Here is a 10227-nt window from a genome sequence, read left to right as displayed (position 1 = left end):
ATCCTGGCTGCTAGGGGGCTTTAAAAACCAGCCCTGACAGGAAGTCTTTGAGACTCCTGGAAATGTGGCTCAAAGTGGTAGATCTCTAGCTTTGAGCAAATGGTATTAGAACAGTATCCCCATGCATTGAGTACAAGCCCCACTGGTAATCCTCCCAAAAAACTACCCCACTACACCAGTAGATTTGAACTTGTATGGTTTATGAAATGTTCCTCAAAGAATGGTGATACTGATGAAAGCACCCTAATTCTAATGACAGCTTGTTTAATAGAGCTATGTCCTGAATCCTTCATAGGGTACAGTGTGCTGAGTCCTGCATTGGGTGCTGTGTGCTGAGTCTTTCATGTGTTGCTGTGTGCTTATCCTTCAAAGAGTGTCATGTACTGTGTCCTTCACAGGGTGCATTCTTTAATCTGGTCCTTGTAAGTGCTCTACAATTGAGATGATTATGCAGACAAGAATATTGAGGCTCAGATATGTCCCCATAGCAGGGACAAAATTTTGTATTACCAAAGAGTGGGTGAGTTCTCTCCTGCAGACAAATGTTTCGTTTTGTTTTTTCTCAGACATGAATCTTGAAATTGCAGCCTCAGCACTGACCCTTACCTCTTGGGCTCATGGATAGCACTCCACCACGTGGAGCCTAGGACCCCCTTGCAGCAGAGTGCCATGGCCTAGGGGTGGATAGCTGAGTTCTATCATCCTGCCTTCTCAGTAAGCTGAGATCTGAGGATCAGGGTTCCAAACTATTCCAAACAAAAAAGGTCCCATGAGATTATATCTCCAATTCACCACTAAGAAAACTGAAGTGGAAGCTGGGTGCTTGTGGCTCATACCAGTTATCCTAGCTACTCAGGAGGATAAGATCTGAAGATCATGGTTCAAAGCTAGCCTGGGCAAGAAAATCCTTGAGATATTTAGTGCCAATGAACCACCAGAAAACCTGAAGTGGCCTCTGGCTCAAATGGTAAGGCACAAGACTTTAGCTGAAGAACTCAAGGACAGCACCCAGGCCCAGAATACAACTCCTACAACCAACAACAACAACAACAACAAAAAGACAAACACAAACTAAAAAACCTGAAGTAGAGGGCTGAGAATGTGCCTTAGGGGTACAGTGCTTTGTATATATGAAACCCTGGGCTTGATTTCTCAGTACCACATTACCAGGAAAAAGCCTGAACTGGCTCTGTGTCTCAAGTGGGCAAGGGCCATCCTTATACAAGAGAAACTAGGTACAGTGTTCAAGTCCTGAGTTCAAACTCCAGGACTAATGTATTCACACACACACACACACACACACACACACACACACACACACACACACACACACACACACACAAAGCAGAAGTGAGGCTGTGACACAAAATGGTAAAGCACTAGACTTCTGCTTTGATCTCATGGTCAGCCCCCAAGCCCTGTGTTCACAATCAAACCTAGCCAACCACGAGAGATGTCAAGTAGGAGATGTCAAAGGTTTCAAAACCAGATGAGCTTCACCAGCCCCATATGACAGGAAGTATTTTGATATCTGACATGTGCTTGGATTTCCCAAGCTTCAAGAAACCTAGGAGAGGTATCATAGGCTCATCATCATCTGCAATGAAACATTTCCTTAAGTTCATTGCCCTAGTTGTGTTCCTGAAGGACTCCTGAATTACATTTAGCATTGTATATGAACACCAGAACATAGCCTCACAAATACAGAATAAGTGCAGGGAACTTGGCCTGCCATGGGAGGTGACACAGATGAAGGCTTCCTGTCAAATCAGAGCACTGGGGTGAGAGAGAGCTTGGAGTACAAAGAGGCCTTTTTCTCCTTACCTTCAGAGCCTGCCCACACTCATCCACACTAATTGGCCTGGATGGAATTGTTTGTTACATAGCTGTACAGGAGTGAGCCCTTTAGCCTGCCTGTTTAGACAATGTGAAAGGCTTCTTCCAACAGGCCTGGGGTGCAGAGAAACCCTCAAGCTACACTGGGCCCCGTGAGGGGAGCCCCAGAACATACATTGTCATGAAAGCCATCTCTGTGCTATAAAATCATTGTATTGAAAACAAATTTCCTAGCTTGGTGCCATTCACAACAGCTACTCTGGAGATTCCCCTATAGGAATTCATCCATACATACACAAAGACTTGGAGGAACAGGATCTTTTGGTGGGGCATGTCCTGGGGTTGAACTATGAGCCTAGGGGTTGTCCCTGTGCTCCTTTTGCTCCAGGGTAGCTCATTACCCTTGAATCACAGTCCCACTTCTGGGTTTTTTCTGTGATTTCTTAGAAATAAGCATGTCAAGGACTTTCCTGCCTGGGCTGGATTCAAACTGATAATCTCTACATCTCATCCATCTGAGGAGCTGGGATTATAGTCAGCAGAAGTGGCACCTGCCTTTCTTTTCTTCTTCAATTTTTAATCTGGACAATCTGACTTCTTCACAGGGTCATTCCAATGGTTTGAATTTATAAGTAAACTACCCAATGTTCTTTATAGCTGCTTTTTCTGAGAAGGATTCGCTATCCTCATCTTCCTCTCTGGTAACAGGTTAGAAGCCAAAAGTGAGAAATGAGTGTCAGGATTTGGGAGCTAAGGTCCACAGTTCATGCCAGCTCTGTCACTTAGCTTTGAGCGGCAGTGAATTTACTGTCTCTGGATAAGAGGACCAAAAGCTGCAGTGATTCTCCTATTGTCTTCATTGGTCCTTTTGCCTATAAAATGATGTAATAGTTATGAGTGTTATGTGTCTCCAATCTTAAATATCTATAATACACTAGAAACATCTTCATGTTTCTGTTTTTCTCTAGTACTTCCCGAGATTTAGACTAAGGTTTTGTGTAGAGTGGCTCCTTGGCGAATCCCTAAGGAAAGGTGCTTGAAATATCTTCAGGAGATCGCCATCCAAAGCCATCCCAAGCAGAAAAGTCTGTGAGATTCTTATCTCCACTAAACTAAAAGTGGAGCAGTGTCCCAGATAGTAGAGCTTCAGCTTTGAGACAGCCGAGCAGGAAATACAGGCCAGACCAGGCAAGCCTGGGTGGTACTTATATCCAATTAATGACCAGATGGCTGGAAGTGGAGCTGTGGCGGTGGTATAGCCTCAGCCTTGAGCAAAACATCTGAGGAATACATGAGGCCTTGACTTTAGGCCCTGGGATGGCCATAAAAATTAAAAAAGAGAATGTCATGTTATGTATCAGTGCTCTAACTACTTATGTGTGTATATTACCTCCCTGAGGGCAAACAGATCACATGCAATGCTTCTGCTTTTATTTACTGATTGATTTTTCAGATATGCTTGTTGCACATACCACATCATTCTCTTCATTTCACGCCCATCGATTTTCTCTTCTAGGGTTCCAGGCTTGTGTCCTTATATGATGCACTTAAACTCTCAGCAGCCTTTATTTATATTTCATTATGAGGCCAATGCCGGTATAGTCACAAATCAGGTAGGGTAAGAGAAGGTTAGGTTTCATTGAAATATTCAGAAAATTAAACTTGGAGTTGTAAGATGGTGGCATACTTATGTAAAAACTTCCACTAAGGAAAAGATGAGGGGGCTGGGAATGTGGATTAGTGAGAGAGTGCTTGCCTAGCATGCAAGAAGCCCTGGGTTTGATTCCTCAGTACCTCTCACACACAAAACACAAATATTCATGCTGTGACTCAAGTAGCGCAGTGCTAGAGACAGTGCCCAGGCCTTGAGATCAACTCAAGAACTGGCAAAGAGATAGCTAGCTAGGTAGGTAGGTATGTAGGTAGAGAGATGGATGGATAGATAGATAGATAGATAGATAGATAGATAGATAGATAGATAGATAGATAGATAGATAGATAGATAGATAGATAGATAGATAGATAGATAGATAGATAGATAGATAGATAGATAGATAGATAGATAGATAGATAGATAGATAGATAGATAGATGAATATGGTCTTGGAATTCATGAGAGAGAAGGGAACAAGTCCCAGTCATGAGGTCTTCTGCAGTTTGCCGGGACCCAGCATCGCCTTCACACAAACACAGAGCAGGAAGACTGTCTCGGTCCCACTTCTCAGGCAGCTGAAGACACCAAAGCCAAGAGGGAAGAGCCAGGTTCTAAGTCAGGTGCTTGGAGATAGTAGAGAAAGGGCCCTGCCTATCCTTGGACTGAGTATTTGAATTAATTATATGGAGAATGAAGGAAGGAGAATGGACTGGCAGAGTAGAAGAAGGGCCTTCAAATCTGACAGAGAATCAAAAACCCACTTGCTAAGATCAGAAAGCAGGGTTTTTGTATTCTGTTCCTCCCCTCTCCCCCAATATATTGGCTCTCTATTGTTAACCTAAAGATAGCCTGAGTCTCCCTTCACCTGAGAGAGGAAGGTTAATTAGTCATTGTTTGAAGAGGATGAGAAAAGCCTAACCCTGGTGTAACTCTAACAAATGTACCAGGTTTCCCCACATCTTTTTCTCAAGGCTGGCACCCTACCACTTGAGCCAATCCACAGTTTCTGGCTTTTCCTTTGTGTGTGGCACTGAGGATTCAAATCCAGGCATTCATGCATGCTGAGCTAGTTCTCTACCACTAAGCCACATTTCTAGCCCCACCCTTACAATTTTATCCCTCAATTTGCATCTGAGTATAAATCATTTAAAGAAATCTCTATAGGAAGGTGTCTGAAGACACAGAAGACAAAGCTCATACTTGGGAGAGACTCTAAACATGTGAAGACCATGACAGTGCTTCCATTTAATTATCATGTTTCAACACTAAAAAGTATTAATGAAAAATGAGTAAATGTCCTATATTATTAATTTTTTGCTGTATAATATTTTTATTGTGAAAATACTGTGCACAGGGGTTACAATTGCATCGGCAAAATAATGAGTACATTTCTTATCAAGCATTGTAGCCTCCTCCTTTGTTTCCCCTTCCCATACTTTCCCATCGTCCCCCCTGCCACTCCACCAAATCCTCCCCCTGCACCATCATTGTTAAGTATGTTTTCAACAAAAGGACTTGTGCATCTCATTGTTGCAGTGGGTCCACCTATATCCGTATTTGAACGATTTCTTTTTTCTTTCCCCTCCACAAAGTACACGGATATCAAATACAGTGAAATCAGGGGTTATACCGTGGGAAGGGACATACAAAGCAACAAAGAAATAATCTTATAAATGTGTTAGAAACAATAGCATGAAAGAAAAAAAAACATTTGAATACATATCTTAGAGTTCATTTCCCTAACATCAACTTATCTGACCTTTTCTGCTTGACTCAGATATATACTTATTATTGCAGATAAGAGAAACCATGGGACCTATGCTTCTTTGGGCTTGACTTACTTCACTTAATATATTTCCTAACAAATGGGGCACTGTCATTCTGTCTGATAGAGGCATAGAATTACATTGTGCATATGTAACACATTTTATTGATCTATTCATCAACTGAGGGGCATCTGGGCTGATTCCATATCATAGCTATGGTAAATAATGCAGCAATAAACGTAGCTGTGCTGGTAGCTTTAGTGTGGTCTTGTTTTGAACATTTGGGTACATGCCCCAAAGTGGGATTGCTGGGTCATAGGTGAGTTCTATGTGTCTTTTGAGGAAAATCCATACTACTTTCCAAAGTGCTTGAACATGTTCACAAACCCAACAACAATGCAGTAAGATTCCCTTCTGTCCACATCCCCTCCAGCATCTGTTGTTATTAGAGTTCTTGATTACTGCCATTCTAACTGTGGTAAGGTGGTATCTCAATGTTTTTTTGATTTGCATTTCTTTTATGTCAAGGGAGGTTGAGCATTTCTTCATGTGTTTATTGGACATCCTTCTTTCCTCTTCAGAGAAGTTTCTCTTTAAGTCTTTAGCCCACTTATTTATTGGGCAGTTGTTTTTTCAAGATTTGTTATTGGGGGATTTAAGTTTTTGAGTTCCAGGTACATTTTAGATATGAGACCCTTGTCGGGTGTATGGCTAGTGAAGATCTTCTCACAATGAGTGGGCTTCCTATTAATCTTGATTGCTATGTCCTTTGCTATGCGGAAGATCTGCAATTTCATGCGACCACATTTGTCCAAACTTGCTTTGATTTGTTGTGTTTCTGGGTCTTTATTAAGAAAATTTCGCCCTGTGCCAAGGAGACCTAGGGTTTCTCCTATTCTATCCTGTAATGTTTTCAGAGTGTCTGCTTTGACTCTGAAGTCTTTGATCCATTTGGAATTGATTCTGGTGCAGGGTGATATATAAGGACCTAGCTTTAGTTTTCTACAAGTAGTTAACCAATTTTGCCGGCACCATTTACTGAAGAGGATATCTTCTTCCATTATATTTTTTGAGCTCCCTTATCAAAGATTAGATGGCCACAGGTCTGTGCATTCATTTCTGGGTTTTCAATTCTATTCCATTGGTCTTGAGTTCTGTTCTTGTGCAAGTACCAAGCTGTTTTGATTTCTATGGCTTCGTAGTAGAGTTTGAAATTTGGCATTGGTATGCCTCCAGCACTGTTCTTTCTGTTGAGAATTGTTTTTGCCATTTGGGGTCTTTAATTATTCCATATGAATTTTTGTATTGCATCTTCTATTTCCTTGAAGAATGAGGTTGGAATATTGATAGGTATCACATTGAATTTGCAGATAGCCTTGGGAAGTATTGCCATTTTCACGATGTTGATCTTCCCAATCCAGGACCATGGGAATTTTTGAAATTTTGAAGTTCTGTTTTGATTTCCTTTTTCAGGTTTTTAAAATTTTCATTGTAGAGGTCCTTCACTTCTTGGTTAAGTTAATTCCTAAGCATTTTAATTTTGAGTGGCTATTATGAATGGAGTTGCTTTCCTAATTTCAGCCACACTTTTCTCATTGTTGGCATACAGAAAAGCCATTGATTTTTGAGGGTTAGTTTTGAATCAGCTGGAGTAATTTGGGAATGGGGTCTGTGGCATTCTTTAAATACAAGATCATGTCATCTGCAATGAGGTAGCGTTTTACTTCTTCTTTCCCTATTTGGATCCTCTTTATGTTTGCATCTTGTCTTATTGCTGCAGCTAGGCATTCTAATACTAGATTGAAGAGAAGTGGAGAGAGTGGACAACCTTGTCTCATTCCTGAGTTAAGAGAAAATGGCCTTAGTTTTTCACCATTAAGTAAAATGCTAGCTGTAGGTTTGTCATATACAGCCTTTATTGTATTGAGGAATGTTTCATGAATTCCTAATTTTTCCATAACTTTCATTATAAAGGGGTGTTGAATCTTGTCAAATGCTTTTTCTGCATCTATTGAGATAACCATGTGGTTCTTATCCCTGCTCCTGTTGATGTGATGAATTATATGATGTGATGAATTTGATTTCCGTATATTGAACCAGTTTTGCATCCCTGAAATAATCCTGTTTGATCATGGTTTATGATTTTTTGGATAAATTGTTGAAGTCGATTGGCAAAAATTTTGTTGAGAAGTTTTTCATGAATGAAATGAGTCTATACTTCTCTTTCTTTGATGAGTTCCTGCCTGGTTTTGGATGAGGGTTATGATAGCTTCATAGAATGAGTTCGGTAGTGAACTTTCTCTTTCAATTTCATTGAAGAGTTGGAGGAGTATTGGTGTGAGCTCTGCTTTTAATGCCTTGTAGAATTCTGCTGTTAATCCATCTGTTCCTGGGCTTTTCTTAGATGGGAGGTGTCTTATTTCTGTTTCTATTTCAATGCTTCCTATGGGCCTGTTAAAATGGTTTGACTCATCTTGGTTTAGTTTTGGCATGTCAGTATTTGCTAGGAAAAGGTCCATTTCTGCTAAGTTCTCAAACTTATTAGCATAAAGTTTTGAGAAGTATTCCCTTATAATGTTTTGAATCTTGGTTGTTTCTGTGCTGATGTACCCATTCTCATCTCTGAGTTTATTCATTTGTGTGTGTTCTCTTCTTTTACTGATAAGATTTGCTAAGGGTCTGTTAATTTTGTTAATTTTTTCTAAGAACCAACTCGGTTTTGTTGATTCTTTCTATGGTTTATTTGGATACTAATTCATTTAATTCTGATTTAATTTTAGTTATTTCTTTCCATCAACTGGATTGCGGTTTTTCTTGCTGCTCTTTTTCAATGAGGCTCACATATCTCATTAAATTGTTGATTTCAGATCTCTCCAATTTGTTGATGTAGGAACGCAGAGCTCTAAACTTGACTCTGAGTACTGCCTTTGATGTGTCCCAGATGAGGTGATAATTTGTGTGATCATTTTTGTTGAATATCATGAACTTTTGCATTTTCTTTCTAATCTCTTCCATGACCCACTCGTGATTCAGCAGTGTGTTGTTCAACCTCCATGTGTTACAGGACATTCTTTGATGGCTTTTGGTGTTGAGCTCTAATTTTATTCCATTGTGGTCTGAAAGAATGCAAGGAATGACTTCAATCTTTCTGAATTTGGACAAGTTTGCTTTGTGGCCTAAAATGTGATCTATTTTGGAAAATGTTCCATGTGTTGCTGAGAAAACCGTGTATTCTGATGTTTCTGGGTGAAATATTTGATAGATGTCTATTAAATCTATTTCATCTATGCAGGTGTTTAGATCTGCGATTTCTCTGTTGAGTTTTTGCCAAGTTGATAGAAATGTTCTTCAAATAGCTGAAAGATGTGACACTTCAGCTTGAGGAAAAGACCAGAAGTTTCGATGACCTGGAGCAAGTGAACACAGAATTTCACGAGAAGCTGGAAGTGCTCTGGACACAGAAGAGTAACAGGAAATACAGAATCTGCAAGTTCCAACAAGTGCTGGTGGGGTGTGGGTACTGACGAGATTATTGGGCTACCTGAGCTGGATGGTGAACTAAGCAAATCTGGAGAGAGACACCTTCACGGAGGACCTGAGCATTGACAGTTCTGCATGGAAGGCGGAGCTTCCTTGGCTCACCGACCAGGTGAACCAACTGATAAAGGAGGAGTGAAGGATGAGGCAGGTGCTGGACCTAGAGAATGAACTGGGGGAACTGAGGATGAAGCTGGCAGAGCCATCTCAGGCTGAGCCGCAGTTGCAGGCCCAGGCCTACCACAAGCAAATTGAGTTGAAAAACCTGGAGAAACAACTTCACATCCAGGTCAAGGAAAACCAGAGGCTCTGTCTCCAGAATGCGGAGCAGCAGGAGCAACTACAGAGACTGGAGGAAAAGGGCAAGGATTGTCAGGAGATCCTCGAGACCACACGATGCACATGTGTGTGCAACCCATAGCAAGAGGAACAGCTGGCTCTGCTGTGGGATGCTCTCCACAGGGTAAGCGGTGAGAAGGAGGAGCTCACCAGCATCCTGGACTCAGAGCAGCAGGTGAAGAAACATCTGTGGAAATAGCTAGTCCACTCAGAGGAGAAGATAGACGAATGTAAAGAGGTGGCTGAGAGAGAGAGAGAAAGCCAAGCAGCTTGGGAGTTGCAGGAGTGGCAGGAGCAGTCCCTGGCCCAGCTGCAGGAGCTCAGAGCCAACTGTGAGCAACACATTGCCTCCAATGAGTGGCTGAACTCTGAGGAGTCCCTGCAATAGACCCTGTAGAGGCAGATCCAGCTGCTGGAGCAACTGAAGCAAGTGCAGGACCCAACCAACTGGGGGACCAGGTGGTGCCCCCAAAGTGGCAGGACACTTTTAAGTGCCTGGAAGTGACCAGACCACAGGAGGAGAGCCTGCAGGCCCAGCTGAGCTTCCTGGCTTTCCCTGGGGAGAGGAAGCTGTGAGCCCTGGAGAAGCAAAAGTTAAGGAGGTGACTTCTCCCAACATGACCATCACAGAAGATGGAGACATGCTCCAAACCTAGAGTGACATGGCTCTGCGAGCACTCTCAGAGGCTGAGATCCACAGGGGGAAACTCTTGCTGCAGGAGTGGCAGCCCCACTGCAGGCGCCCTGCCAACACAGCAACTCAGTGCAAGATAGAGGTGGAGCCACAAGCCTCCCGCCCCATGAGCTGTTTCCACAGCAGGCATGAGGATTGGAAGTGGGACACGTGGGCATCCGAGAGGAAAACCTGTTGAGTCCATGACCTGCATGATGAGGTGGATTTCCATAGTCCAGCGGATTAACTCCACCATTGGTGCAGCCAGCTGTTAGCACACATTTGCACCATAGAGGAGTCCTTCATGGTGTGTAAAGAGCACATGTTAGTCCTGGATGAGCTGTGTTTGGAGAAAGCCAAGCATATGTGCCGGCTCTCCCAGAAGATGGAGGAGAAGAGAGAGCTGCGAGAGCTGCTGTTGCT

The sequence above is a fragment of the Dipodomys merriami genome, unplaced genomic scaffold (genome assembly GCF_024711535.1).
Source record: "Dipodomys merriami isolate MVZ:Mamm:240054 unplaced genomic scaffold, mDipMer1.0.p SCAF_1152, whole genome shotgun sequence".
Lineage (NCBI taxonomy): Eukaryota > Metazoa > Chordata > Mammalia > Rodentia > Heteromyidae > Dipodomys > Dipodomys merriami.
Note: the sequence above shows the minus strand (reverse complement) of the source record.